We start from the raw sequence: 22,589 nt of genomic DNA, 5'->3' as shown, positions 1-22,589 counted from the left end.
CTTTATTTGACGTTACACACGGTGCCATTGAGCGATTGGTTGTCTCTCAATTCATAGACCACTTGAACCGTCACTGATTCCGAACCTCTGTGCTTCCTGTGTGTAACAGCAGGTTAGCATGATTCATATAGTCAGTGCTCTATTGTCTGTCTAACTGAACAGAGCCATTGATTATCTAAAAATCATAGTGTTTTACAGCCCAAAGAGAGGGAATGGGTCCATTACTTACATACTGTCTCGCTGAAAAAAATATCCACTGTTTGTTTCCATACATTTCACTATTTTAAAATGTCTATTTACTGTTCATATGTTTGTCCACTTCTTCCTTAAGCTGACTGATGGATTTCTCTCATCCCTGCTTCATCTTTCCCAATTCCTCCCACACTCTGTCTGTGAAGTTAATACCAAATGAAATAAGAGCCACGGAACCGATCCATGTGTTGGAACAGCATTCCCAACATTTATCTGTACATACTTATACTGTCTGTATCTGTTCTAATATCTGCATCGCTTTTGATAGAACCTGGATCCTTTAACTCTTTAACGTCATCAGCAACGTGTTGCCAAATTTTTGCATCTGAACCCTGAATACTTTCTCCTCTTTGACTCATTCAAATTATATTTACTTCTTAGCACCTTCCTCATTCCATCCACTTTATGTGTTTATGTGATTTTTAAAAAACGGACACAACATTTTTTGTTGTACTTTAGATCAGCAGCTTTTTTGCTCCGTGGTTATTCAATGCAGGAAATGATCTGCTGACGCAGACATACAGATTCCTGCACAACTGCATTGTTTACAGAACCAGTGATAGGAAAGGGCCAGAGGCATCGATGTCTCCACCAGCACAATCGGTTCAGATGGAGACCAGCCAGCGGAAGCTGTGGCCGGGGTCACCACAGACTGTAAACTGATCAAACTGTGCGGCTGTTACCAGCTGCCGTCACAAGTGCTGGAGAGGAAATAGCGACGGTCGAACCTGCAGAATATGCGACCATCCTGCACCCGCTCACTGCTCAAGTGACTGAGAACAAACAGTGTGGGAGTGACATTAACGGCCCAGAATCTGAGAGATTTAGGGAACGGAGCGAGGGTTCAGTTTACCTGTGTCTATTTGGAAAAGTTGTCCCACTTGCATTTCCCACCCCACATTACCCATGCTGCTTTCCCTTCACAATTCTCTTTTGAAAGTTGCCGTTGAATCTTCTTCCTTCGTCCTTTCATGCGTCGAACTACGGATGTTAACATATGGCAACAAAATAGATAAAATTCACCTTTCACTCTCCAATTTTCCATGAAATCGGGGGGGATTTTGCTGCTGATTTTGGAAACAATCACTTGTGATCTATTCTACCAAAATACATCATTTTAGCACATCAATTGAGGGCGCTTCTACTTTCTTTGTTAAAAGCAAATGAAGGCAAGTTTCGCTAGCCTTGTGCAAAGATTTGCATTATGCCTGTTATTCTGATATATAACGTCCGCACTTGCTCAGACTTCTTAACAATGTTCATACATTGCCCTGCGCACGATTTGGCCAGAGCCGGCCAACAAAGAATTCTATAGATTTCGTGTCACTTGACCTTTTGTATCATTTGACATAAACATCAACAGCACGAAAAGTTGAATCTAAAAACCTCCAATTTGCATTTCTGGGAAACATTTGTATCTTCTTGTGTGTTTCACTGCACGCGAAATTCTTTCAATGGCCGCATTCTAACAGCAGTGAGATAAATACCGTAAGGTTCCCCACGGTAGCCTATTGCAGAAAATACGGAGGCTGGGGATTGAGGGAGATTTAGAGATGTGGATCAGAAATTGGCTAGCTGAAAGAAGACAGGGTGGTGGTTGATGGGAAATGTTCAGAATGGAGTTCAGTTACAAGTGGCGTACCACAAGGATCTGTTCTGGGGCCGTTGCTGTTTGTCATTTTTATCAATGACCTCGAGGAGGGCGCAGAAGGGTGGGTGAGTAAATTTGCAGACGACACTAAAGTCGGTCGTGTTGTCGACAGTGCGGAAGGATGTAGCAGGTTACAGAGGGACATAGATAAGCTGCAGAGCTGGGCTGAGTGGTGGCAAATGGAGCTTAATGTAGAGAAGTGTGAGGTGATTCACTTTGGAAGGAATAACAGGAATGTGGAATATTTGGCTAATGGTAAAGTTCTTGGAAGTGTGGATGAGCAGAGGGATCGAGGTGTCCATGTACATAGATCCCTGAAAGTTGCCACCCAGGTTGATAGGGTTGTGAAGAAGGCCTATGGAGTGTTGGCCTTTATTGGTAGAGGCATTGAGTTCCGGAGTCATGAGGTCATGTTGCAGCTGTACAAAACTCTTGTACGGCCGCATTTGGAGTATTGCATCCAGTTCTGGTCACCGCATTATAGGAAGGACGTGGAAGCGTTGGAGCGGGTGCAGAGGAGATTTACCAGGATGTTGCCTGGTATGGAGGGAAAATCTTATGAGGAAAGGCTGATGGACTTGAGGTTCTTTTCGTTAGAGAGAAGAAGGTTACGAGGAGACTTAATAGAGGCATACAAAATGATCAGGGGGTAAGATAGGGTGGACAGTGAGAGCCTTCTCCCGCGGATGGAAATGGCTAGCACGAGGGGACATAGCCTTAAACTGAGGGGTAATAGATATAGGACAGATGTCAGAGGTAGGTTCTTTACGCAAAGAGTGGTGAGGCCGTGGAATGCCCTACCTGCAACAATAGTAAACTCGCCAACATGGCAGCACGGTAGCATAGTGGTTAGCGCAATTGCTCCACAGCTCCAGGGTCCTAGGTTCAATTCCCGGCTGGGTCACTGTCTGTGTGGAGTCTGCATGTTCTCCCCGTGTGTGCGTGAGTTTCCTCCGGGTGCTCCGGTTTCCTCCCACGGTCCAAAGATGTGCGGGTTAGGTGGATTGGCCATGCTAAATTGCCCTTAGTGTCCAAAATTGCCCTTAGTGTCCAAAAATTGCCCTTAGTGTTGGGTGGGGTTACTGGGTTACGGGGATAGGGTGGTGTGGGCTTGGGTGGGGTGCTCTTTCCAAGAGCCGGTGCAGACTCGATGGGCCGAATGGCGTCCTTCTGCACTGTAAATTCTATCTATCTAGCATTGAGGGCATTTAAAAGTTTATTGGATAAGCATATGGATGATAATGGCATAGTGTAGGTTAGATGGCGTTTGTTTTTTGACTACCCATGTCGGTGCAACATCGTGGGCCGAAGGGCCTGTACTGCGCTGTATCGTTCTATGTTCTATGTTCTAAATCCGGCAGCAGAGGGTGCCATGTCCAAGCAGGGGCATGATGATGTCGTGTGATAGCACTATCAATGCCGACATATTTAGGAGACTAGGTGATGTCATAATTGTGTTGGTAGCCTGGGTGATGTCACAATGAGCCTGGTCCCCTGCAGTGTGTGAGTGGAACAATGAACTGAACAGAACCCGGGTTCCCTCTCTCCTCTCAATCTCTGCCTCATCCCATTCACTCAGAGAGATTCAGCCAGACATGTTTCTGCTAATACTGGTGGCGCTGTTGGGCGGTAAGTACTGGATAATGTTCACCATGCCAGATGAGCTGAAAATAGGTTGTAATAATTAATGATCAGACATGTCTATCTGGTGGGTAGAGTGGAGGTTCCACAAACTCACACATTTACAAACAAATCTAGGTCAATTATGTTTAAACTCTTGATATTTAATTCCTCCACTATCGCAGGTGGACAATGCGCAGATCCAGTATCTCAGTCACCGTGTCAGAAGGAGATTTGGTGCAATTACATTGTCAGTATTCAGAGTCGGACACTCGCTACATCCAATGGTATCAGCAGAAAGAGACGCAGCCACCAATCTGGATTATTAGCAATGTATTATAATCTCTGGATTACTACCCGAGCCATGTGCCAATTCGCATAGGGTTGAGAAAATTAGAGAAGTTAACACGCGGCTAAAGGAGTGCTGCGGGAAAGAGGGATTCCATTTCATGGGGCATTGGCATCAGTACTGGGGCAGGAGGGACCTGTACCGTTGGGACGGTCTTCACCTGAACCATCTGGGACCAGTGTTCTAGCAAATAGGATAAATAGGTTGGTCACAAGGACTTTAAACTAGCAAGTTGGGGGGAAGGGAAGTGTAAAGCTATGGACAGTATAATGGTTAATGGAGATCAAGGCAGCAGGTTACGTGACAGGTTATTATGTAGAGATATGGCTTCAAAGACAAGGAAAATTAGGAGAAAGGGTAAGAGGAAAAATAAATTGCGAAAAGTTACTGATCAAGGTGTTAGGATTCATAACAAAGACATAAAAAACAGCAGAAGTGTACTTTACCTGAATGCTTGTAGTATACGAAATAAGGTAAATGAGTTGATGGCGCAAATCATCGTGAATGACTATGATTTAGTGGCCATTACTGAAACATGGTTAAAAGATGGTCACGACTGGGAGTTAAATATCCAAGGGTATCAGACTATACGAAAGGATAGAATGGACGGTAAGGGCGGTGGTGTAGCTTTGTTGTTTAAGAATGGCATCTGGGCAATAGTAAGGGATGATATTGGTGCTATGGAGGACAAGGTTGAATCAATTTGGGTGGAAATCAGGAATAGTAAGGCGAAAAGGTCACTGATAGGAGTTGTCTATAGGCCATCAAATAGTAACAGGATGGTAGGGCAGGCAATAAGCAAATAAATAACGGATGCATGTAGAAATGGTACAGCGGTTATCATGGGTGATTTTAATCTGCATATCGATTGGTTTAACCAGGTTGGTAAAGGCAGCCTTGAGGAGGAGTTTATAGAATGTGCCCGGCATAATTTCCTGTAACAGTATGTAATGGAACCTACAAGGGAACAAGCGGTCCTAGATCTGGTCCTATGTAATGAGGCAGGATTGATTAATGATTTCATAGTTCGGGATCCTCTTGGAAGGAGCGACCACAATATGGTGGAATTTAAAATGCAGTTGGAGGATGACAAGGTAAAATCAAACACTAGTGTTTTGTGCGAAAACAAAGGTGATTACAATGGGATGAGAGAAGAACTAGCTAAGGTAGACTGGGAGCAAAGATGTCATGGTGAAGCAGTTGAGGAACAGTGGAGAACCTTCCGAGCGATCTTTCACAGTGTTCAGAAAAGGTTCATACCGACAAAAAAGAAAGACGGTAGAAAGGGGAAAAATCGACCGTGGATATCTAAGGAGGTGAGAAAGAGTATCAAATTGAAGGAAAAAACATACAAAGTGGCAAAAAATTAGTGGGAGACTAGAGGACTGGGAAGTCTTTAGGGGACAACAGAAAGCTACTGAAAAAGCCATAAAGAAGAGTAAGGTAGACTATGAAAGTAAACTGGCTCAGATCATAAAAGCAGATAGTAAAAGCTTCTACAAATATATAAGACAAAAAAGAGTGGCTAAGGTAAATATTGGTCCTTTCCAAGATGAGAAGGGAGATTTAATAATAGGAGACGAGGAAATGGCTGAGGAGCTGAACAGTTTTTTTGGGTCAGTCTTCACAGTGGAGGACACAAATAACATGCCAGGGACTGATGGAAATAAGGATATGATAGGTGAGGACCTTGAGATGATTGTAATCACTAAGGAGGCAGTATTGGGCAAGCTAATGGGGCTAAAGGTAGACAAGTCTCGTGGCCCTGATGGGATGCATCCCAGAGTGTTAAAAGAGATGGCTAGGGAAATTGTAAACGCACTAGTGATAATTTATCAATATTCACTAGACTCTGGTGTGGTCCCAGAGGATTGGAAAGTAGCAAACGTGACACCACTGTTTAAAAAAGGAGGTCGGCAGAAAGCGGGTAATTATAGGCCGGTAAGCTTAACCTCGGTTGTAGGGAAAATGCTGGAATCTATCATTAAGGAGGAAATAGCAGGGCACCTGGAGGGAAATTGTCCCATTGGGCAGACGCAGCATGGGTTCACAAAGGGTAGGTCGTGTCTGACTAATTTGGTAGAATTTTTTGAGGCTGTTACCAGTGCAGTAGATAACGGGGAGCCAATGGATGTGGTATATCTGGATTTCCAGAAAGCTTTTGACAAGGTGCCACACAAAAGGTTGCTGCATAAACTAAAGATGCATGGCATTGAGGGTAAAATGGTAGCATGGGTAGAGGATTGGTTAACTAACAGAAAGCAGAGTGTGGGGATAAATGGGTGTTTCTCTGGTTGGCAACCTGTAACAAGTGGGGTCCCTCAAGGATCAGTGTTGGGCCCGCAGTTGTTCACAATTTACACAGACGATTTGGAGTTGGGGACCAAGTGCAATGTGTCAAAGTTTGCAGACGACACTAAGATGAGTGGTAAAGCAAAAAGGGCAGAGGATACCGGAAGTCTGCAGAAGGATTTGGATAGGTTAGGTGAATGGGCTAGGGTCTGGCAGATGGAATTCAATGTTGCCAAGAATGAGGCTATCCATTTTGGGAGGAATAACAGCAGAATGGATTATTATTTAAACAGTAAGATGTTAAAACATGCTGCTGTGCAGAGGGACCTGGGTGTGCTGGTGCACGAGACGCAAAAAGTTGGTGTGCAGGTGCAACAGGTGATTAAGAAGGCTAATCGAGTTTGCCTTTCATTGCTAGAGGGATGGAGTTCAAGACTAGTGAAGTTATGCTGCAATTGTATAGGGTGTTGGTGAGGCCGCATCTGGAGTATTGTGTTCAGTTTTAGTCCCCTTACCTGAGAAAGGACATATTGGTACTGGAGGGAGTGCAGAGGAGATTCACTAGGTTGATCCCAGAATTGAGGGGATTAGATAATGACGAGAGGTTGAGTAGACTGGGACTGTACTCATTGGAGTTTAGAAGGATGCGGGGGGATCTTATTGAGACATATAAAATTATGAAGGGAATAGATAGGATAGATGCGGGCAGGTTGTTTCCACTGGTCGGGGAAAGCAGAACTAGGGGGCATAGCCTCAAAATAAGGGGAGGTAGATTTAGGACGGAGTGTAGGAGGAACTTCTTCACCGAAAGGGTTGTGAATCTCTGGAATTCCTTGCCCAGTGAAGCAGTTGAGGCTCCTTCTTTAAACGTTTTTAAGAAAAAGATAGATGCCTTTCTAAAGAATAAAGGGATTCGGGGATATGGTGTACGGGCCGGAGAGTGGAGCTGAGTCCACAAAGATCAGCCATGATCTCATTAAATGGCGGAGCAGGCTCGAGGGGCCAGATGGCCTACTCCTGTTCCTAGTTCTTATGTTCTTATTAACTCTGAAGAAAGACGCAGCTTCAGACGATATCTGGCGGCTGCTGACAAGTCCGAACAGAACGGTTACCTCAATATAAGCGCCCTCAGTCTGGAGGACGCGTCGGTCTGTTGCTGTGCAGTGAGGCACAGCATTGGATATAACATAACGCCCCGTAGAAAAACCTCAGCGAGTATTTACTGGACAGCCAAGCTTTATTTAGTGTCATTGCTTGCGGGAATAATTTCACGAAAGCAGTCAGGTCGATCTATTGCAGTTATATTGCTTTCTCTGTTCTTGTACAAGTCAACACAGAGACAGTTTGGTAAATCATAAGGCTCATCTCCATTCGGCGATTTCTACAGTAAATTTAAACTTGGAAAACCCACTAGCAGCGGTAGTGAAAACTATCTGATGTGGCGCTAATTATACCTAAAATTATGGATATTTTTTCCAAAACTTAACTCAGGTGGGCCCAAGGCCACTGAGTCTCCGCCATCCCATCCTGTAATGAACCTAAAAATGTGCGAAAGTCTGCAATGCACGATAACCATTTCAACAGAGCATCATCGAGCAACACGATTATTATTATCGTGCAGGGCCATGTGAAGTTTTGGTGTATGGTTTAGCCTTCAACAGAAATTTAAAATTTTCGTTCGATCTTGATCGATGTTGACCATTTCTGCCCAACGAGAATGCGCCATCCAGGTCAGGGGCAAAGAGGGAGAGGCAGGTCCCAGGGTGAGTGCAACAACATCCCAGGGGCTATGCGACTCCACCAGTTAGAAAAACCCAGCAGCGCCGCTGATGTGAATTTGTGCGGTCCCGACAGATCCTCACATTCTCACACTTGCTGCATTCTCGTAGCTGTTGATCAATCTGCCCTGACAGCTCCTCCAGACACATCTTTTCTTTCTTTCTTTGTTCCTTTGCTCTGACAGAGAGCTGGCACAGACACGGCAGCCCGAATGGCCTCATACTGTGGTGTAATCATTCTCTGATTCGACGCTAACCTCACTCTGTGGCCAGGGAACCCTAGGCCTTTTCTCATTTAATCTCTCCTGACTTGCACCCGGTCAGAGCCCTTTCCTGTTGTTCTGTTTGCTCCCTCCGGGATTTCACTTGGTTACAACGTCCGACATTTCTAACCGGTCTCGGTTTTAATGAAAGGTGATGGTGAAAGACGAGCTTCGTTGTCCTGTCGACAAATGCCGCCTGACTCCCTGAGTTGTTGCAGTATTTTCCGCTTTCTCCGTAGATGTTAGATCGACTTTCGGTGGCAATGACAGTCTCCTTCAGTCACGTGTGAGGGGCTTGTTGGTCTAGGGGTATGATTCTCGCTTCGGGTATTTGGGTTTCGGAATTTGCGAGTGGTCCCGGGTTCAAATCCCGGACGAGCCCTTTGATGATGTTGGTCAAACAACATGTTTTCTTCATTTATTTACGGCGCAGACGGCCGGATTAATTCACATTGGGGTTGCTTTGAGAAACTGAGCTCACGCTGCCGGGAACCAGTTCTCGTTACCGAGAAACTCGAGACATTTTCGAAAAGGTTGTCTATGAGTGGACATTACTTATCTCTATACACTAACTCTGGTGGATTCAGGCAGCTCTCTGTCCCTTTCATTTTATTCAGATCAGCAACTTCACACTGTTCCACTGTGTTTATTTCCACCAATTTATTTTCATTGCTTCCATTGACATGATTTACCCTCAGCATTGTCCCTCCTGCCCCCAGCCCAAATCATTCAGACTCAAAACGTCAGCTGACATCTCGCCCCACAGAGGCTGTCAGACCTGCTGAGATTGTCCAGTATTTTCTGTTTCTGTTTCCGATTGACTCATCCGGAGTAAGTTGCTTTTATCGCACATTTAGACATGTTTGAATGGTGATTAAATATGTTCATCTGCATTTGTAAATCCATTAAATTCTGTCGTGGATGACCAAACTGCTAATATCCGAACTGTGCCAAAAACGGAAATGTTTTTCTTCTCCTTGCGTCTTGAAAATTCAGCACTTCTGACTTTGTTTAACGAATTTTAATGTCTTATGTGAGACGAAATCTCATATTCCTTGAACATGCGAGGTCGGGGAACAAGCGTGTTTTGTGCAAACATTCCTCACACAAGGTGGGAAAAACTTAATGTTTCTGCCCGGTTTCGAACCGGAGACCTTCCACGTGTTAGGCGAATGTGATAAACACTACACTACAGAAACCGTTGGTAATGAAACAAGCAGTGGAAGGTCTGATCCCGGTCGGTGTAGTTCGGTGTACACAGGACAGTTTGATCCCAGTTGATGTAGTTAGGTGTACAGAGGACAGTCTGATTTCTGTAGGTGTAGTTAGGTGTACAGAGGACAGTCTGATCCCAGTAGGTGTACAGGGGACTATCTGATCTCAGTAGGTGTAGTTAGGTACAATGTACAACCTCACTGTGTTGCTGCAGCTTCTCATGGTTAGGTTGAGAGGCCATGTCACTTATTACAAGAAGACTGTTGTTTCTTAAAAACTCATGTCTCAACTTATAAAACCATAGGATATAGAACTTAAGATAAGTTACGTCTTGTTTGAAGTGGAAATTTACATCAAAACCTCTACAGCCTATCGTTCACGTATAAGAAAGGAGGGCTGGCAGAAAATCCGCACTGAACCTGGATTTCCACAGCTCCCTGAGTACTTCAAACCACCCCACCCCTGTTAGTCTAAATCTGACCAAATTTCCAGTTCTCCAGCTTTGACAAAGAGTCACCCAGACCCGGAACGACAGCTGCCATCTCGCTCCACAGAGGCTGTCAGACCTGCTGAGATTGTCCAGTATTTTCTGTTTTTGTTTCCGATTGAAGTATCCGCAATAAGTTGATTTTATCGTACATTTAAACATGTTTGAAATGGTGATTACAAATATTCATCTGCATCTGTAAACCCATTAAATTGTGTAGTGGATGAACAAACTGCTAATGTCCGATCTGTGCAAAAATAGGAAAATCTTTTTCTTCTCCTATCGTTTTGAAAATTCAGTACTTCTGACTTTGTTGAATGAATTTTAATGTCTTATGTGAGACTAAATCTCATATTTCTCCAGCATACGAGATTGGGGGAACAAACGTATTTTGTGCAAACATTCCTCACAGAAAACGAGAAGAACTTGATGCTTCTGCCCGGTTTCGAACCTGAACTTTTCGCATATTAGGCGAATGTGAGAACCACTACACGAGGGAAACCGCTGGCAGTGCAGCAATCAGTGGACGTTTGCAATGTTGAACCTCACAGTCTTGCTGCATCTTTGAAGGGTTAGGCTGAGAGGCCATGACACTTATTACAAGAAGACAGCCGTTTCTTTAAAACCGATGTCTCCACTTATAAAACCATCAGATATAGAACTTATATTCAATTTAAGATAAGTTATGTTTTGCTTGAAGTGGAAGTTAAATTGAGAAGGCAGGGCTTTCACGAATAACCTCAGCCGACACGAGAATTGTTGATGCCCTGTTCACCTTGCTCTGCATCAAGAACCCACTGAGCTAAACAGGACGCCAAGATGCTAAACTCCGAGCCAGCCAGAAGTCAAACATGGAATCCCCGTAGTGAGACGCGTTCGCCATTGCGCCACTGGCACAGAGCAGTGCATGGGGCGTTGGTTATTTCCCGTCAATGAAGACCAGTTACGAGATTGAGGTAATATTCAGAAACAGACTAAACTCAAAGCACGAGATGTTTTTATCCGGTTTCGAACCGGAGACTTTTCGCATGTAAAGCGAATACGATAACCACTACACTACAGAAACAGCTGGCTAGGCAGAAGTCAATTGAACCGTGCCACGCTCAACTGAACTGCCTTGCTGCAGCTTCTCATGGCTCGGCTGAGAGGCCATCTCACTTCTTACAAAAAGAGGTCTGTTTCTTTAAAACAGATGCGTCATCTTACAAGACCGGAAGTAGTAGCATTTATTTTGAACTTCGGCATTTGATCAGCAAAAATCTAACGGATTATTAATGATCATTCTTATCTTCCTGCAGACAAATTCAACCAACTTTACTCAATATTTCTTTAATTAATTACTTAATGCATCAGTATATTTACAGAATTTACAGTGCAGAATGTGGCCATTCGAGTCTCCACCAGCCCTTGGAAAAACCTAAGCCCACACCTCCAACCTATCCCGTGACCCCACCTAAACGTTTTGGGCACAAAGGGCAATTTAGCACAGCCAATTAGCCTAACCTGCACATTTTTGGACTGTGGGAAAAAAACAAGAACACACGAAGGAAACCCACGCAGACACGTGGAGAAAGTGCAAACTCCACACAGATGAGACCCAAACCGGGAATCGAACCGGGAATCTTGAAGTTATGAAGCAGCTTTGCTACCACTGTACTACCGTGCACCAGTAGTGGAATGGAACGGCGAGGGGGGTCTCCCAGACCATAGGACGCCCCTGGATAGCCAAGGACTGTGCAGGCTGGCCCTTTGGCCGCCCCCTGCAACATGGGAACATCGGCAGTGCCACACTGGCACCCAGGTGGCATTGCCAGGCTGGCACTGCCAAGGTGCCCAGATGGCAGTGCTAGGCACCAACCTGGCCAAACGGCAATCAGCTGGGAGCCTCCGATTCTCTTGGAGGCCCCACGGGTGCCGTTCCGTCTGTGGGCGCTCTCCTGAGATCCGCGACACATTATTTATCACGTGTCACGTTTCACTGGGTAATACAAATCCCATGGTGCTTTGTTGACTTTGATCACAGTCAGCTTTTGAACAAAGTCAAATATAGTTAAATGGAAGAGAATTGAGAATTGGGTGTTGCTTATATTTGACCCCTCTGTGTTTTGGTGTGAAACATTCTGCAGCCTAAATACCGTTCATGTATAAGAAAGGAGGGGTGACAGCAAATCCGCACTGAGCCTGGAGTTCCACATTCTCCTGAGTGGATTTTCCGGTTTCTCAATCATGGAGGCCATTTTTTCTTTCCCGTACCAGCCTCCCCGAACAGGCGCCGGAGTGTGGCGCCTAGGGGCTTTTCGCAGTAACTTCATTGAAGCCTACTTGTGACAATAAGCGATTTTCATTTTCATTTCATTTCAAAAAGCTGGTTCAGTTAAGTCTTTGGTATTTCCTCTAATTCAGCTACAGTATCGTTTGTGTCTGTGCTTTTGAGTACATATTACTATTAGATATGCTTCAATCTGGCCTATTCCATTTGCTGCTCTTAATGCGATCTGCTCTACATCGAAGAGACTAAATGCCGACTGGGTGACCGCTTTGCAAAACACCTTCGCTCCATCCACAAGCTGGAGGCAGACCCTCCTGTCGCTTGCTATTTCAACTCACTGTCCTGCTCTCATGTCCACATGCCCGACCTTGGGCTGCTGCAATGTTCCCCTGAAGCCCAGCACAAAACCGAGGAACAGCACCTCACCCTCCGAATAGGCACGTTACAGCCTCCCGGATCTAACTGCTTCACACTTGTGATTATAGACAATCTGTTCTTCCCATCATTATAAACGGGGAAATGCTGGAAAATCTCAACATGTCTGACAGCACCTGTGGAGGGAGAACAGAGCTAACGTTTCGAGTCTGGATGACTCTTCTGATTGAGCTTTTATTTCCATGTTGCTTGTGAGGTATGGCAGCAGTTGAAACAGATCTTGATGTCCGAGTGATTTCAGAATGGAATATTTGTATTTGCAAATTATTCTCTCGCTGTGTCCAGTGTCTTAGGCCAGCACCTTCACACCTCAACCACAAAAACTCAGTGACTCTGTTCAAATGTTGATCAGTGAAGATATCAACCATCCTTCGCTTTGTAGCATGTGGATACGAATCTGCTGACCAATCTCCATTCAAAAAACAATAAAGCAGGAAGTCTCCACTTACATTGTTCTTTTTTCCTCTGTACGATTTTAATATGAAACTACACCAATAATGTGAATAAAGTTTGCATTGGTAATAGAGGAGTGACTCATATTTACAGGGTTTTATTCAATTAGCCACTGTTCTGTCCATGTGACCAGCCAGTCTATCCTCCTGTAATTTAAGGCTTCCCTCCTCACTGTTTACCGCACGACAGGTTTTCATGTCCGGAGTGTCTTCGCAAGTGTCGACCAGGCCGAAGTTCCAAGTTCGAATCCAGACAAAAACATTATATGAACTTACTTACCTGTCAGAGGAAAGCTATACCATTAAAAGATTTAAACATAGTGAAATATTTAATGAGCATTACACCAATTACCAAATTGCATGAATAATTATGGCAAGAAAAAAGCACGAACTAATTGGGGCCATGTCAGAGATGGGAAAAGCTGAGGCTTGTTTTGTAGCGAGAAGTTGGATCTCAGCTCAGAATCCACCGCAAGAGGCTAGATTTTATGGATTGAAAGGGCATAGTTTGTGGAGAGGGAGAAACCATATAATTTGCATCTCGTTGTTCTCCCGTACGTAGATTGGAATAATCCACATTGCCAATGTTACAAATGGAAGAATTGGTGAGATACTCTGTTTGTTCACAGAACCGTAACAAAGCTGGAACTTAATTGTCGCTCTGGAGATTCTCCCTTGGAATAAACGAGGGACGTTTTAAATGAGATGCAGCGCTGCAGTGCACAGCTCTTGGATTTCTTTTAGTTTCTGAAAGAGAATGCATGCCCAGCAAATGGCTTCTTCTTTGCCGTTTGCTATCCCATTCTTGCTGTTGTTAGCGTCCCTGGTAACTGCTGGATACAAAAAACGATTCTTATTGTTTTTTGTAAATGTTCAGAAATGTGATATCTTCCCTTTTAGGATGGGGCTGGATATTGAGTCTGGGTGATAGGGAATTCAACCACGTAACGAACTATATGTATCGATAACGTATTTATGACACCGTGTTATGGTAAAATGAAGTGTATTACTTACACTTCGATTGTGGGGCAGTACAAGATATTATTGAAGTTATTTTGAGACATGCTTATAGAAATGATTTGTTATCGCTGGGATATGAATTGCAGTATATGGTATTGTGTAAATAATAATCGGTTATGTGATTAAACATCAGCTTTTATCTTAATGCAGTGAAATGCAAATTAGTCTTTTAGCATTGTGGGGGATAATAGAGCATCATGGTGTAAAATAACGTATTTTGATACTATTGGAGCACCGTAAGATGATTTATTACAGTGTACTCTTTATATGAGATTAATTGAAATATAAAAGTGTGATTTCTCTGGAAAAATGCAACAATTACTGTACAGTAGGTTGTCCCAACAGTTATTTTTATTTTCTAATTCATCTCCGGCATGTGGGCGTTATTGGCTCGGCCATCATTTATTGCGCATCACTCGTTGCCATTGAGAAGGTGATGATGGCCTCTTTACTGGAAGAACTACAAGTCCTGCTGTGTCGGGAGAGAGTTCCAGCATTTTGACCCAGTGACAGTGAGGGGACAGTGCTATATTAATGTGGCCTCAGAAATTAATTATGGAAACGTTGGAAAGATATCAGCGAATATTCCCGATTCCAAGGACAGAATGTAGATATGCTGAGATCTCCGATAGTTCTATGATATTACATCGGGGGCGGGGGACACTCTGGAGGCATTTGAAACGTCGAATGACGAAATTATTAAAAGCCAGACGTTGCCGGACTGGGGGCCAATGTAGATCAGTGAGCACAGGGCTGATGGATGGACGCAGCGTCGTCTCAATAAAAGCACTGGCAGCAAATGTTTAGGATGAAATTTCGTTGGAAAGCGAGCAATGGGGATTGATTCAGTGACCAGAGAGAAAAGCGTGCGGTGGGGATTGATTGTTAAGGCGCCTGTAGTGACACATGCTTAATCCAGGATTGGATATTGAATAAACAGAAATAATTTTGGAAGATTTGTAATCTGGAGATGGCAAAGGAACTAATCAGGAAGGATTCAGCAAACTGATTGGAAGGGAGAATGATTGGTGTTTGGAGTTCGTTCGGTGACATCTTTTCCGTTTCATCTCTCACAGCCAACTTGTTGGCAATGATAACCTTATACCGAGGACGGTGCAGACTCTCCTGGTGCATCAACTACGACCTAGTGGCGGTAGCCGTGAGCGATTTCCTGGTTAACATCACTACCGGCATCCTCAACCGGGTTGGCCGCATCTACTTTCGCCAACAACGATCCCTGCGTGTGCAGTAAGCATCATGCTGGCCTTTGCCACCCGGGATGGCTCAGTCTGGCTGACCGTGGTCTTCACCATCGACCGTTTTATAGCTATCTGTCGTCAGAGCCTGATACTGTACTGAGAAATCTGCATTGTTGGTTACAGGATTGATCTGTGCCATTAGCTGCATCGCCAACGCTCCTTTCTATTTTATCTGCCGGGCATTGTACATCCCGGATGGGGTGTTCTGTTTCTGTGACCGCAGGTCCACTTATTTCGCTATGCCCGCCTGGATGGCCTACGACTGGCTGGACCACAACTTAACCCCTTTTTCCCATTCTTCCTTATTCTGCTTCTCAACGCCCTGACCGTAAGACATATTGTAGCGGCCAGCAGAGAGGCTCCGCGGCGCTGAAAGTCACGGGGACTCAGAGATGGCCAACAGAAAGAGGTCCATTATCCTGCTCTTCGCCATTGCGCTCAGCTTCCTCCTTCTGTGGACACCCCATGTTGCACATTTCCTCTGCGAGCGGATTAAAGGCAAGGGTTATTTTAACAGCTCGGATTTCAGTGACCCGCAGTACATCCTTCAGGAGACAGGCCCCATGCTCCAGCTAGCCATTTCCTGCAACAACGCCTTCATCTATGCAGTGGCCCAGACCAAGTTCGAGGGGAGCTGAAGAAGGTACTGATGTGGCCCCTCAGCGCACTCACTGCTTGATTAAAACGGTAGAAAATACACGTGAGAGCCTGCTCAGGTTAATTCACGTCCGTAATTCAGTGTGGCACGCACCGTGCCCAATCTTATCGCCCCATCTCGGAGGGTGTGAGGTTGGAAAATGCGGCGAGCCATTTCAAAGTCTATTGGTTTTAGCGAGAGTGGAAGATCCCTGTCTCTTTCTTCAGAATCAGAACGTCCTGGTTTAAGCTTCCGGACTTGAGCGATGACACGTCTATACTCCTGTGCCCAGTGTCTCTTGTTAACCTGAATCAATACTGAGCTATCACAGTTGCTGCCTTCCTGGTTGAGACGCTAAACCATTCTGTGTAATACTACATTACAACATGAAAATTCCCAATTGGCTACCGTCCTGAGGACGTGACAGACGCTGTATATATTCTTCTTTCTTTCTTTCTTTCTCTTATTTCAATAAGACTCAACCCTTCACAACCGTTAATCCGAACAATTAAACTAAATTATTTCACTTAATATTCTTTGAGGCCTGTTTCTGCCGATGTCAATAAATCCCAATCAAATTCTGAGGGTTAATATTGTGAATAAAATGGCAAATAAAACAGCTTTGTGTTAAACACGGTGTGCTGGTACTTTTCATTCTATCTCTAAAACAATTTACTTTAGAATTCCTCTCAATCACACATGTTTCCTCCAACGTCACATCCAACAAGTGTGAGGAACTCAAGGCGATTCTTTGTCTCTAACATTGAGACAATCCAATCAACTGCCTCTGGCGTTTCCCTTTCACTCGTCCACCAAAGAAAATATTTTCCGTTTTTTTCAGACTTTCAGTGATTTTTCAGTGATTTGAGCCCACGCTTGCACCCTATCCAGTAACCCAGTAACCCCACATTGCCTATTGCCCACTGAGGGGCAATTTATCATGGCCAATCCACCTAACCTGCACATCTTTGGACTGTGGGAGGAAACCGGAGGAAACCCACGCAGACACTGGGAGAACGAGCAAATTCCACACAGACAGTCACCCGCAATGGAATCCGGGACCCTGGAGCTGTGAGGCAGCAGTACTAAGCACTGTGACAGCGTGCCGCCCTGTGATTGTCGACCTGCTCCAGTTTGTGTATGAGCCCCGCCGGGCCCTCATTCCCTGTGGGTCTCAGCGCGCAGTAATACACGGCGCTGTCTGTCATCTTCAAATCTGTCATGGACAAGTGAAAAGTGCTTTGTGTCGGGTTGAGTTTCCCGCTGAAGTGTTCAAAGCCGGGAGCCGTCTGGTTAAACCCAGAACTATCGGCTCTGAGCAGATACTGAGGAGCTCGGTGTGGATACTGGCGATACCAGATCAGGCCGTAGCTTGCAGCTGAACTCGATACCGAGTAACTGCAGGGTATGGCTGAATCTTCACCCTCTTCTGCGTCGACTCCTCGTTCAACCTGGGTCACGGTGTCTCCCTGACTCATCCCTGAAATTAAACAACAAATAGACAGCGAGTTAGACGAAGTAACATGCGGAAGACGTGTACCCGAAGATAAAAATGTAATTAAATATAAGGATTGGGGAATTTAGGACAGGGGTTCAATATAACCGACCTGTTATCAGGACAATAACCAGGGACAGGCTGAGTTTCACCCTCATGGTTCCAGTCTGAACTCCAGAAACAGAGGCAGTGAGCACTGTCTACCAGTCCTGCAATTCCGGAAGTTTAAACATTCAGAGCGACGTTATGAGGTTAAATGCGATTTCTTCTCTCCGCCCATTGTCACGTCTTAAAACAGTCGCTTCCTCTAGAAGGGAAACATGCTCTTTCATAAGTGTTTAGAGAGCGCCCTCCCGTGGACAGCACGGCCGCATATTGAAAACAGACTCACGGCCACTGCAAAGTCAAAAACTATAAAGAGACAACCATACAGACATATGTTCCAACGTGCGTTGACATAAAACCAGAAGTGCTCTGGAAAGTTTCGATATATATTACTCTTAGTTGCTAACGATGAAAATACGTGAATAAATGTGCCTCCCGTGTTCACCAGAATGAATGAAAATCGCTTATTGTCACAAGTAGGGTTCAAATGAAATTACTGTGAAAAGCCCCTAGTCGCCACATTCCGGCGCCTGTCCGGGGAGGCTGGTACGGGAATTGAACGGTGCTGTAGGCCTGCCTTGGTCTGCTTTAAAAGCCAGCGATTTAGCCCTGTGCTAAACCAGCCCCTAATATTCGAAGCCTCGAATATACCAGAGAATCAACAGAAATATAGACACAGAGACAAGTAAACCTACTGATAGATCCCCAAACTGACGAACTCAAACATAGAGACAGACACCAACACTTGGATCGATAAGTAAACAGAGTAACACCGCCACAGATATACAGAACCTTCGAATTTTCAGATTGAGCTTTCTGAAATGAAATTTCCTGAGGTTGTGTCAGTGTGGCAATATCGTGGAGATATTCATTGCCATTAAACTGTGCATTTGAGCAACATGAACATCCATGGAATGTATTTGTCATTAACCGTGATCATGGATTTGTACATGCGATCAGATTGTGGACCCGTTCGTAGAATCAATGTTCGGGAATGGATTTATGTTTTTCAGACAAGCAAGTTCTCGATGCATCCGTAACACGAGGGAGGCTGGTTAGAGTAAGACAACCATTCTCGGAGACGTGCTATTGGATTTCAAGGACAAAGGCTTCCTTTAACGGTAGATTGTGTCCCAGGATAGAATAGTGCGGCTAACATAGAATTTGGAGTTCTGCTTTTCAGAATGGTATGATATTGCTATTTGGTTGTTTCATTTATTTTTACAGCTTTGACTGTGTGTCCATTCCACTGTCGATACAACTCTCTTCTATTTACCAACCTACTGTTGAATTAGCTTCGGTCTCTCGCTTTACCGATCCTAATCTATCTATAATCTCCAGTTTTCTCACTCGTCCTGTCAATCTCACAAAAATAAACACCTGTTCTGTCTCCGAAAGAAGGAAATCTTGAAAAGAAGCAAAAGGTTATCAGCTTTAATATCAATTCCGTCTCTCCGTCTATATCTACATACCTACCTACCTACCTACCTACCTATCTATCTATCTATCCATCTCTCTCTCTATCTATCTATCTATATATATATGAATCTATTTATCTATCTGTCTATCTATATATCTATACATATATATATCTATCCATCTCTCTACCTATCTATCTGTCTATCTATCTATCCATCTAGCAGAGTGATTTTTGGAGATCTCGTGAAGAATAAATTGCATCTATTCAATCTCTGAACATTTCTGTACAACTGTCTTGTCAGAACCAAAGTGTGATTCTCACTTTCGTATTCATGCATACTCCGAGGGAAATAATGACGTTAACATTTATTTATCTGCCATTCTGGGCACGCCAAAGAATATCACAATTTTCACATTGAATGGGCTGCAGCTCACTGACACCGCTGTCTCCTTCTGTGTGCCAAGGTCAACACATTGAGAAAGGCTCCGGGACAACTCGGACCTTTATTGGCTTCTGTGATATCATTTAGAAGGAAATTCATTCAAACGGACCACCAGGTGGCGCATTGCACCGCCTGTCACGCTGCAGGAACCAAATAATGACCATAAGACATAGGAGCAGTATGAGCCTACACGACCCATCGAGTCTGCTCCGCCATTCAATCATGGCTGATATCTTTCTCATCCCCATTCTCCTGCGTTCTCCCCATAACCCCTGATCCCCTTATTGATCAAAAACCTATCTATCTCTGTCTTAAAGACACTCAGTGAAATAGGCCTCCACAGCCTTCTGCGGCAAAGAGTTCCACAGATTCACCACCCTCTGGGTGAAGAAATTCCTCCTCATCTCTGTTTTAAAGGATCGTCCCTTTATTCTGAGATTGTGTCTTCTGCTTCTAGTTTTTCCTACAAGTGGAAACATCCTCTCCAGGTCCACTCTATCCATGCCTCACAGTGTCCTGGACGTTTCAAGAAGATCCTCTTCATTGTTCTAAACTCCAACGAGTAGAGACCCAGAGTCCTGAATCGTTCCTCATACCATAAGCTCTTCAATCCAGAGATCATTCTTGTGAACCTCCTCGGGACCCTTTCCAAGGCCAACACATCCTGCCTCAGATACGGGGCCCAAAACTGCTCAGAATGCTCCAAATGTGGTCTGACCAGAGCCTTATATAGCCTCAGATGTACATCCCTAGACTTGTATTCTAGTCTCCCAGACCCGGAACGACAGCTGCCATCTCGCTCCACAGAGGCTGTCAGATCTGCTGAGATTGTCCAGTATTTTCTGTCTTTGTTTCTGATTGAAGCATCCACAGTAAGTTGCATTTGTTGTTCATTTAGACATGTTTAAGATGGTGAATAAATATGTTCATCTGCATTTGTAAATGCATGAAATTCTGTTGTGGATGAACTACCTCCGAATATGCAAAATAGGAAGATCCTTTTCTTCTCATTGCCTGTCGAAAATTCAGTACTTGTGACTAAATGTGGAATTTATTTCAGTGGTTCATGAGAGACTAAGCCTCATAATCCTCGAACATACGAGATCGAGGATCAAACGTACTTTGTGCAAAAATTCCTTACGCAAAACGAGAGGCTGTTTAGCACAGGGCCAAATCGCCCTGTGCTATCATATAAGAAATCACAATATGTAGATCAGTTTTGCTCAATACCTGTTTGCGTACTCTAGTCTGGAATTAATTCAATCCAACTTTATGCCGCCAGTGGGGCTGCTTTAGCACAGGGCTATGTAGCTGGCTGTTAAAGCAGACCATGGCAGGCAAGCAGCACGAGTTAAATTCCCGTACCAGCCTCCCCGAACAGGCGCCGGAATGTGGCGACTAGGGGCTTTTCACAGTAACTTCATTTGAAGCCTACTTATGACAATAAGCGATTTTCATTTCATTTCACTTGAGGTTTCTACCCTGCATGGACCCGGGGACCTTTCGCATGGTAGGGGAATGTGCTAACCACTACACTACAGAAACCGCTGGCAGTACAGCAATCAATGGACTTGTGCAATGTTCAACCTCTCTGTGTTGCTGCAGCTTCTCATGGTTCGGCTGAGAGGCCATGATTTACATTGAGGCGGGGATGATTTACATTGGCCCACTCTGAAAAACATTCCTCAGATCTCGGGATGTTTACGTCGTTTCTCTCCCCACAGATGATGCTCGAGGGAGACAGTGTCTGAGCTGGAGTGCGGTTGGATAGAATTGATGCTCCAGATCTGCGCTAACTTCACAGGGACGTGACCCATCTAATCCACAGAGCCAAAGTGGAGAATTGACCTGACTGGAGAGCTGCATCTTAACGCTGACCTCCCGGACCTCGGCCTCCTGAAATGTTCCAAAGAAGTTCAACAAACACTCGAGGAACAGCAGCGCATCTTTCCACTGGGCTCAGTACAGCTTTCACACTCAGAGTGTGTGCAACAGTCTCACACTGTAAATGCTGCCCCCATTCTGTGTGCCCTTACATCGCAGATTTGGGTTTGAATCTTGTTTCCACTTGTTCTTTGTGTCCGGGCGACAGTTGTTGATCAATCTGCCATTGACAGCTCCTCCAGACACATCTTTTGTTTCTTCCATTGCTCTGACAGAGAGCTGGCACAGACACGGCAGCCCGAATGGCCTCATTCTGTGGTGTAATTATTCTCTGATTCGATGCTCACCTCAGCCTGTGGCCACGGACCCAAGACCTTTTTTCATTTAATCTCTCCTGATTTGCACCCTATCAGAGCCCTTTCCTGTTTGCTCCCTTCGGGATTTCACTTGGTTAAAACGTCCTACATTTCTAACCGGTCCCGGTTTTAATGAAAGGTGATGGTGAAAGACGAGCTTTGTTGTCCTGTCGACAAATCCCGTCTGACTCGCTGAGTTGTTGCAGTAATTCCGCTTTCTCCGCAGATGTCAGATCGACTTTCGATGGCAATGACAATCTGCTTGGATCATTTTCGAGGGGCTCGTTGGTCTAGGGGTATGATTCTCGCTTTGGGTGTCACGATGTCGAAATTTGCGAGAGGTCCCGGGTTCAAATCCCGGGAGCCCTTTGATGAGGTTTTCTGTTGGTCAAGCGACATGTTTTCTTCATTTATTTGCTGCGCAGACGGCGGGATTCATTCACATTGGGTTTCCTTTGAGAAGCTGAGCTCACGCTTCAGGGAATCATGTCACATTACATTCATCCCCCACCATCTGGCCTGCAAAATCCTACCAACTGTCCTGGCTTGAGACAATTCACACCTCTTTAACCTGGGGTTACCCCATCTCTGGATCTGTAAAGGTTTAATCACCTGCTAATGCTCGCATTACTAGCATTGTTTGGCATCTTTGAATTTGTCTATATATGTGTTTCTGGAACAGACCTCTTCATTCACCTGAGGAAGGAGCAGCGCTCCGAAAGCTAGTGACATCGAAACAAACCTGTTGGACTTTAACCTGGTGTTGTAAGACTTCGTACTGTGCTCACCCCAGTCCAACGCCGGCATCTCCACATCATGTTTTACCCTCACCATTGCCCCCCTCCCCCAGCCCATACCATCCTACTTGAGCAATCTGATCCCCGTTCCGAATTGTTCTCTGACACACT

The 22,589-nt window shown here is 44.7% G+C and overlaps 1 non-coding gene across 1 annotated transcript; it reads left to right on the top strand.

Annotated features, from left to right (window-relative positions):
• Positions 1-8,497: 8,497 nt before the first annotated feature.
• Positions 8,498-8,587, top strand: trnap-cgg (transfer RNA proline (anticodon CGG)). Its single transcript is given in 2 exon segments — positions 8,498-8,533; positions 8,552-8,587. It is a non-coding gene; the product is annotated as a tRNA-Pro (tRNA).
• Positions 8,588-22,589: the final 14,002 nt, after the last annotated feature.

The sequence above is a fragment of the Scyliorhinus torazame genome, chromosome 5, assembly GCF_047496885.1.
Source record: "Scyliorhinus torazame isolate Kashiwa2021f chromosome 5, sScyTor2.1, whole genome shotgun sequence".
NCBI classification, from domain to species: Eukaryota; Metazoa; Chordata; class Chondrichthyes; order Carcharhiniformes; family Scyliorhinidae; genus Scyliorhinus; species Scyliorhinus torazame.
Note: the sequence above shows the minus strand (reverse complement) of the source record. Positions and strands in the feature narration are given on the sequence as shown.